Raw genomic sequence first — 9,981 nt, 5'->3', positions numbered from 1 at the left:
ACTCCTGGGCATATACCCAAAGAAAACCATAATCCCAAAAGAAACTTGTACCATAATGTTTATTGCAGCACTCTTTACAATAGCCAGGACATGGAAGCAACCGAAATGCCCATCAACAAATGAATGGATACAGAAGATGTGGCATATATATACAATGGAATATTACTCAGCTATAAAAAGGGATGAGATGGAGCTATATGTAATGAGGTGGATAGAACTACAATCTGTCATACAGAGTGAAGTAAGTCAGAAAGAGAAAGACAAATATTGTATGCTAACTCACATATACGGAATCTAAAAATGGTACTGATGAACTCAGTGACAAGAACAGGGAAGCAGATACAGGGAATGGACTGGAGAACTCGAGGTATGGGAGGGGGCGGGGGGTGAAGGGGAAACTGAGAAGAAGCGGGAGAGTAGTACAGACATATATATACTACCAACTGTAAAATAGTCAGTGGGAAGTTGTTGTATAACAAAGGGAGTCCAACTCGAGGATGGAAGATGCCTTAGAGGACTGGGGCAGGGAGGGTGGGGGGGACTCGAGGGGGGGGCGTCAAGGAAGGGAGGGAATATGGGGATATGTGTATAAAAACAGTTGATTGAACCTGGTGTACCCCCCAAAAAAATAAAATAAAAAAAAAAAAAAAAATGTATGACTGCATGTCTAAACACTTGAGTCAACTTGTGTTTAGAAGGAAATCCTAACAGCCAAAACTGGGCCCATCTGGACAAAACACATAATGTAATCATGAATCCAGCTGACATAAACAATTGAATGAATAAGGGATAAGAAACATCTCATTACAGTATAATTCCAATTAATAAAAGAAGGAATAATGGAAATACAACATCACCATTAGAACACCACAGTAGTTATTACTGGCAAGAACCATCAATAATTGCTAAAATTAGTGGGTGAAAGTTTGATAAGAAACAGGATATGTGCACAGTCTCTAACTCCCTATAAGATACTTACTAATCATAAAGGGTAAAGCTGTAGCTTTATAATGGGGAAAACTGGATACTACCTTTACCAGGTGATCAAAGTTAATCTCACCAGTTACAAGACATATCAACTTTCTTTACCTCCTGGTATGATGCACTGAGAAGAAACCAGTATCACTTCTGAGCTATTTTTGCCGATATACATAATCTGAACCTGAATCCTGAGGAATAATAAGACTAATTCAGATTGAAGGACATTCTGAGAAACGACTGGCTAGTAGTCATCACAGTGACGTGAACGACTGAAAAAACTGTTAGACATTGCAGGAGATGAAGACATGACAACAAACTGCAATGTCAGATCCTGGATTAGACCAGAAGGGAAAGGACATCAGTGGGAAAACAAATTCAAATGAGGTCTGAGGATTATTTACTAGTTTTGTATTAAACAGTAACTAGTAATTGTTAGTAACTGCTAGTAGCTAGTAGTAATTCCCATGTTCTCATCATTATATTGTGGTTATATAAGATGTCAGTATTAGAGAAAGCTGAGTGAAGGGTATAAGTGAATTCTTATTTCAAAACACAAAGCTTAAACAAATTGAAATTAAGAACCAGGAAATACTTAAATAGTACTTTCCATATGCTGGCTACTGCTAAGTGCTTTACATGTATTATCCCAATATAACCCTTGTCATAACTATGTGAGAAAGGCACCATATTTCTGTTTTTTTAGATGAGGAAATTGAGGCCAAGAAAAGGTTGTCAGTTGCCCAAAGTCATATCTCTATCATAAACAATAGTAACATTCATGTACTGAGCACCTATTATGCACTTTTGTGTATACAATATTCCATTCTTAATAGTAAACATAAAATTGAGTCTCAGATTTAGTGACATGTCAAAACCATACAGCTAGTTAGTAGCAGAGCCAAGATTTAAAGGCAGGTCTGTGCTCATTAATTAAACAAATATTTACTGAGCACTGCTATGTGCCAGGTAGTGTGTTGGGTGGTGGAAATGCAGAGACCAAGGCAGACGAAGGACCTGTTTTCAGGGAACCCCCAAACCTCTGTGCTTCCCACAATCTTAATAATGCAGCTATCCTCTTACAGCTCAACTCTGACCCACAACTTCTTAGTACTTAGCCACCACCCATCCAAACACCCTTTGTCACTGACCTGGCTTTCTAATTCTAAGGATATCCACTCGAACCAGCAGACCCACAGTTTATTCCAGAAAATACAGCTTGACAGCAGCCATGCAGCACTTCTAAGTGAGGGCTCCTGCTTGCAGAACCACAAACTGGAGCCTGTTCTAGCTGGATCGAAGACCTTTCCTCCTATTTCAAATAACTGGCTTTGTCACCAAGTGCTTGGCTCTTCCCTCTAGACCACTGCCTCCCACGGACTATATACATGTAAAGATTCAAGATGACTTTCCTGAGCCTTGGGGCTTGGGCTTGGCCAATTAGAAAGAGAGAGGAACAAAATCTGCTCACTTGATGAGAGTCTATTTCTAACCATTCTTTCTGCCTTCTCCCCATCTATGGTAAAAATTGCTTCCTGAGCACTGAGTTCTGTGAGCAACAAAAGCCACCAGTCTGTTTAGGCTTTTCTGAGATTGCTTATTCTAAAACTTCTGGACATGAATGGATGCAACTCTTGGAACAGTCACTGATATATAATTTTACCCTACAACAGGGATCACACAATCTATTGGCATTACTTAGCAATAAAGACTTAGGCACAGGAAAAAAAAAAAAAAAAGACTTAGGCACAGGAATATCCAGTCAGAAGTGAGGAAGCCCAGTCCATGAATTACAGATCCCTTTCTCCTTCCCTTCTTTAGCCCCTCTAGATTCTATAAGTTTCCACATGTTGACATCCAGGTGCAGGTCTGGATAGTATAGTCACCTCTGAGGATCATGGGCTTTAGCAAGCCTTGTGCTGTGTAAGGACCCATTCTTTGGCCCAGCCTCCAAAGGCCCACTAGACCGTAGCATTGATATTTCTCCTTTAAACTTTTTTCCAAGTACTAATAGCCACATCATTCTCTTGGATCCCTGTATCCAAGCCCCACATTGCACTTGGGGACGTGATTGCCTGCCTCAAGCGCCTACCTAGGGCTTCCGGGGCTAAGTGTTTTATCTGCCTCTTCCTCCTCGGGTCTTGCTTGTTGACCCTTGGGTCCTTGCTGCCTGACAGCATGTTCTGTCTGTTGTTTGCCCTGTGCCTTTTGTTAGACATAGCTGATACAGGTGCTCCATCACCTGGCTCTACATCTTGCTGGGGACCACTCAAGTCAGTTGTCCTGATGTTGGCCATCTCCAATCTCCAACAGATACTTATTCAGAGATTTCAAGCTTAAATGACTAACAATAATGATGGTGTTATGAACAATAAAGTCAGGAGAAAAAAGATAAAGACATATGTTAAATATGATAGAAACGGTACAACTGTTAAAAGCAAAACAGAGAGAGCAATCAGGAATGGAGTTTTAAGTGTGAAGCTTTTTATTGAAGCTGTGAGAATAAATGAATCCAAGAGACTGTAATTCAATCCAAGTATTCAATTGTTCCACAGACAACATGGAATCATGGCCTGTAGAGGCCCATCTAGGCTTGATGACCAGCAGGTTTGCCCCTCAGCTGGCTTGCATCAGTACAGATTACTAGGTACCCATTCTGATGGGCTGGGCATCCGTACTGGCTGGTCTGTGCCTCCTCCACAGTGATTAAGTAATTGAGATAACACCTCTCGGTTTATCAAATAGAATGTCATGGTAGTATTATACCAAAGAGATACTGCATTAACACTGAAGCCATCTTTCAAGATCTAATAGTTGATTGATGTTATATGGTTCACAAACACTCCCAGTAGTAAGGGTGAGAAGCAGAATTACCACTTATATAGAATTGCATGTCTCTAAGTTAAAAACAGAATGACGGCCTTGGCCCTGAAATTCCTGCAAGTGAGATGGCCTTGAAATGTACTCTTAAATCATGTGTAAATCTTGAATGCTTCATCTAATGTTCTTTTGACTGGGATACCAGAAATGGGTACTTTTTAAGTATAATTAGAAATTCCCATTTGATGAAAACTGTTTAGAAATATGACTTTTCAATTAACCTAACACTTCTGAAGGCCAAGATGGCTGTGAACATGTTGTAATTGGGCCAGAATATTACTTGAGTTCAGTCTCACAAAAACCTATTTTTTTTTTCTAGAAATCAGGTTTGCTAGGCAAGAACTTCTTACAAACTTTAAAAAGGAAAAACAACACTTTAGATTTCCAAATATCTAGCTAGAGGGAAGATTGTAGTTTCCTCCTCTTATAAAACAAATGTTGGACCAGGTCCAAATTTCCAAGCCTAATTTCTCTTTTTAATTAGCAATGGTTGAATTTTACCGAACGCCATTTCAGCATGTATTGAGAGCATCAGTTGCTGCTTTAAAACTATGAATGGAATGGTAATTTCAGAGCATCCTTACTAATTTTGGATAGTTCTTACATTTCCAAGATAAAACCTACTTGGTTATGGTGTATTTTTCTTAATAATTGATTAGGTTTATTTGCTAAAAACTTAATTTTTGAAAATGGTTTATATGTTACATTCCTTGTAGGTCTATTTTGATATTAACTTTGATTTTATGATAGGGGTGCAATATGAGTTGGAAATGCTGCTGAACACAAGCTTGTGTGCCTGACACACAGTGAGGCCAAACAAACCTGAACATTGTAGCTTGGAGCAGAGAAAGGCTTATTACAGGGCCAGGCAAGAATAGGTAGCTTGTGCTCAAAAGACCTGAATTCCCAGATGGTTCTTGGAAGATTTGTTCTGTTTTGTTTTTAAAGACAAAATTTGAGGTGAAGGCTGCAGGTTGTATGACTTCTGATGGGATGGTCTTCCAGGAATCTTGTGCTCAGCCTGAAGTTGCCATCCTCCACCTGCATAGAGGCCTTAGTTCCTGTGGAAGAACTCAAAGGCACTGTGTATAAACCTTGAGGAGGAACTAGAACTCTGGGTTGTTTTTGTTTGTTTTTGTTTTTTCAGATCTTTATTGGAGTATAATTGCTTTACAATGTTGTGCCAGTTTCTGCTATACAACAAAGTGAATCAGCTGTATTTATACATACATCCTCATATCCCCTCCCTCTTGGGCCTGCCTCCCACCCTCTCTATCCCACCCCTCTAAGTCATCACCAAGCATCAAGTTTATCTCCCTGTGTTATGCAGCGGCTTCCCACTAGCTAGCTATTTTACATTTGGTGGTGTATATATGTCGACGTTACTCTCTCACTTTGTCCCAGCCTTCCCTCCCCCACCACCCGTGTCCTCAAGTCAGTTTTTTACATCTGTGTCTTTATTCTTGCCCTGCCACTGTGTTCATCAGTACCATTTTTTAGATTACATATATATATGTTAGTATACAGTATTTGTTTCTCTCTTTCTGGCTTATTTCACTCCGTATGACAGACTTTTATCACTGTACTGTTGTTTCTTGACTGCTTTTCCTTTTTTCCTGCATTCCCTCACTTCCTGAATTAGTAAAATCTGCCCTTTGGAACTCAGGGAATGTCTAGGAGGCAGACGCCTTTTTCTACAAATAAGCAACAGGGGACACAAAGAAAATGGATATGCAGAAAGGCTCCTAGACCCCAGGGAGGGCCCACGGGGTACTGTTCAGTTTCAGAAGCTGTGTGTGTGTGTGTGTGTGTGTGTGTTTTAATGCCATGAAACAGTTAAATGACCTGACAAGTGAAAACTCTTCAAAAGGCTTCACAGAAATCACTCTTAAGGTTAAGTCTGAACACTGAGGATAATATATTTAACACTACTTCAATACCTTCTCAAACCAGTTTCAGTAATCTTTCTCATGGACAATCACTTTTTCTAGACCTCAAATATTTGAATAGAAATTTATACAGGGTATCACATCTTTTAAAACAATCCCCTTCACCTCCCCACTAGCACTTATTAGTCTCTTGCCATTTCTGCTTTTCAACACTTTGCAGGATGTATTTTCTGATTTATTCAAATGACCCATCCTTGTTTACATTTACTGCAATGTTCAGTCTAATTTCAATTTTGTATCTTATTTAACTCGATAGTTATCTAGAGTTTTAAAGTTCAAGTGTTTTTTCCCTTTATTTTCTTTTTATTTTTTTTATTTTTTTGGGGGGTACACCAAGTTCAATCATCTGTTTTTATACACATATCCCTGTATTCCCTCCCTCCCTCGACTCCCCCCCACCCTCCCTCGAGTCCCCCCCACCCTCCCTGTCCCAGTCCTCTAAGGCATCTTCCATCCTCAAGTTGAACTCCCTTTGTTATACAACTTCCCACTGGCTATCTATTTTACAGTTCGTAGTATATATATGTCTGTGCTACTCTCTCACTTCGTCTCAGCTTCCCCTTCAACCCCCGCCCCCCCAAACCTTGAGTTCTCCAGTCCATTCTCTGCATCTGCGTCCTTGTTCTTGTCTTGTCACTGAGTTCATCAGTTCCATTTTTAGTCCCTTTATTTTTTAAATGTCTAGTTTCATTGCATTGTAGTCAATGTGACCACATATTGTGTGTGGGGGGGGAGCGGGGGTGTACTCCTGATCTTGAGCTTTTTAAATCTCTCTTTTCATAGTTTCACTCTTTCCTTATTTAACTTCTTGATTTCTTTAAAAATTTTATCTACTTAAAGTGTTGAACGTTTTCTCTTGAATCCTTGGCGTTCTGACATCATCATCTCAGAATTTTTGTACTCTGTTCCAGGAGACATTCTTGACCTTATCTTTCAAATTATTCTTCAGCCACATCCACATTAGGCTTTTAACTTAATTTACTTTGGGTAGCATTTTTTTAAAATTTCTGAGTAATTTTATAGTTCTTCTGTTTTTTATGGCCATGATGCGTTCACAAATATCCTGAAGATAATTAAGTTCTGTTCCCTTTGATCTGTCCTGTTCCTGTCGTACCGCTGCTTGAGGCTAACATCATCACCTCCCTCCTCCAGAAACACAAATTCCAGTTCAGAAATATGGAGCATTTCCTTACGTTTGGGGAAACAGAAGGGAGTTACGTTGAATAGAGGAGTTTTCTAAAAGTCCTTAAGAATCTTTTACCCCAATGGATGCCTATTCTGTGCTGCACACACACACAAAATACACAGACACACACTTTTCTAGTCACCTGAGCTTGGCCTTACTGTGTGTCTTTATCCTCTGCTTATAGGGTCCACACCAGGAACCATGCCTTCTCTCCAAGCTGAGCTCACACGTGAATATTCTTGCTTAAAGAATTGTTTTTTCTATGATGCCAAATGCTCAGCTTCTCTGTACACCAGTGCTGAGTCACATCTTAGAGTTTTGGGTGAAGTAAAAAAAGGATAGCTTTATTACTTTGCCAGACAAAGGCGGGGGATACAGTCGGGTAGCGCCGCAAGAACTATGCCCCCTTCCCTGGGGAATAGGGAGAGTCTTATAGTCGGGGCTCGTGGTCAGGGGTGTGAGATAAGGATCAAGGCACTGACAGTCTCGCAGTCTTCTGATGGGGGTGGTGAGGTAAGTAGGAGTCCGCATCATCGACCATCCAGTACAGCTGGGCTGGGGTCTACATGCTTGTGGGCAGGATACCATCATTAATCATTAACTTCTCCCACCTGGAGGGGGTTTCAACATCTGCAAAATAGCTCAAAGATGTTGTGTGTATCTGTTGATGGGGAAACAGGACGTTGCCCCAAGGCTGCTCTTGACTGTTTGTTTCTCCCTGGTCTCGTATCCCTTCCCTTCCCTAATGAACAGCTGCTTGAATCTGCCCATTGGAACTCACGGAAGGTCATGGAGGCTGAATGAAGGCTATTTCCTATCATCAAAGAAATGGGGGACACAGAAAGGCTTTGTACCCAGGAGCCCCACAGGGCCCTGCAAGGTATCATCTATTTAGTGCAGCCAATCCCTCTGAACGATAGAAGGGGCGTGTTAGAGTGAAGACAGAGCGTGAGGACGTTGCTACTGGCAGGCCTCTATCTCCCTCGTTATACCATCCCTGGTACTGATCTGTGGAACTGTTCTTTCTGTGTTTGGTGTTTGGCCAAGCTTGGAAAAAGCCACCCTTACCTGTACAGGACCTTTCTCCTATAACTGTTTTAGGATACTGACTTTCTTTTCCCCACTGCCATTAACATTATTCCACCTTCACTATTGTCTAGAAATTCAATACCTGGTGACACTCACGTCCATCTTCCAGCACTATTTATACTTTTTTTCTGATTTTGTTGTTGTTGTTGTTGTTGTTGTTTGTTACTGAACCCAGGTTTGGCTGCTTACCACTTGAAAGCCAATACTAGAGACAAGTGTTTGTTGGAAAGGAAAGGTTGCTTTATACAGGAGGCTAGCAACCTGGGAAGAAGGTGGACTCATGTCCAAAAACCAACTCCAAAGATGGTTTTCTCTTTAAAAACTTTCTTGGTTGAGCACAGTTTGGGGAGGGGTTCAGAGTTTTTATCTTCCACGGTGTGCAGACTTTCTTCGGTCAGTGGTGAAGTAATGGGGTGGTGTTCCAGGAATCTTGCACTCAGCCTGAAGTTACCATCTTCAACCTGGATGGGAGCCTTAGTTCCTTCAGAAGAACTCAAAGATTGTTATGTATATCCCTTGAGGAGGAACCAGGACCTTGTGCCTTTCTGCACTATTGTTTCTTGACAGCTCCTCGTTTCTGCGCACCCTGTGTTCCTTCCCTTCCCTGACATTCAGCTGTTTGAATCTGCCCTTTGGAACTCTAGGAAAGTCAAGCCTATTTCCTACAAATGAGGAACGGGACATGGAAAGGATCTGTACCGGGGAGGGCCCCACAGGGTCCTGCTCAGCTTCAATCCCCCTTTTCTTTGATATTCCTCAATCCTGAGGGGACAGAGACAGGACAAGAAAAGGAATAAAGTTTTGGATATAGAGATTAATCACAAGCTCAGCAGGGGAACTTACCTAGAGGGTTCAAGTTTCTTGCACATTCAGAACTGATGTCAAGAAAAGAGATTTCCTTTCATCATTTAACCTTACTTGATTCATTTCTTTAGGGTTCTGCACCCAACTCCAATGTGTGGAGAGGAGGTTTTCCCCCATTACCAATAGTTTTCACACTGGTGGGTGTCCTACAGTTTTACTCGATTCAGACATTATTTACTTGGAAATAGCATTAGATTCCACAGGTTAAGTTTCAGTCCTAGAAGACCGTACACACCCCATCCCTCCACCTCCCTCCCCCACCAACACACACTTCAGACATGCCACTTGCAAGCCCAGATTATCATCCAAAGCTTGTGGTTTGGATTACCATGCCATCATTCTCCAAAACCTTAATTAGTTTACATGAATCTGGACAAAGAAAGGCTAGGAAATGGAAAAGACTAGAGACATTTGGCCTGAAAATAGAATAGAAAGGTGGACAACTAAATTCATCGGTGTGGCATCTTCCAAAATGAAGTCTATGCATTTTTCAACCATATGCTTTCTTGAAACCCAACCAAACTTGTAGTTATTAAGGGAAATGCAATTCTAGGCACACAGGATGGGTCATGGCAACTTCAGTAGGACCAGATTAAGCTCCCTTCATGACATAAGAAAGAATGTTGTCATAATTGGAATAGAACAAATGTAGGCTCCATTTAATTTCTACATGTGCAGAACTGAGCAACTGTTATTCCAGAAATAAGGGCCCAAGATAATGACCCCAAATGAAATGAAAGATCTAGCACTCAAAGAAAATTCTACCCTGAAAGAAACAATGGGATCATGACAGTTGTACACATGTGAAGAAGTCCAGGCATGATTCCTTTGTTTCCTTCCGTCTGGGAGAGGATTGAACATATGAAGCCTTAATGCAGAAATTTAGTTTCTCTGCCCAAACACGATATAAAATTGTTAACTCTCCTAAAGAAGGCAACTTCTTCCCAGTATTTCCAACACAAGTTTTCAAGAATGCATACATTTTTTTATTTATAATTTTGTTTTATTTTATAATTTTTGGCTGTGTTTTGGGTC

The sequence above is a fragment of the Hippopotamus amphibius genome, chromosome 2 (genome assembly GCF_030028045.1).
Source record: "Hippopotamus amphibius kiboko isolate mHipAmp2 chromosome 2, mHipAmp2.hap2, whole genome shotgun sequence".
NCBI classification, from domain to species: Eukaryota; Metazoa; Chordata; class Mammalia; order Artiodactyla; family Hippopotamidae; genus Hippopotamus; species Hippopotamus amphibius.
This window is presented reverse-complemented; position numbering follows the sequence as displayed.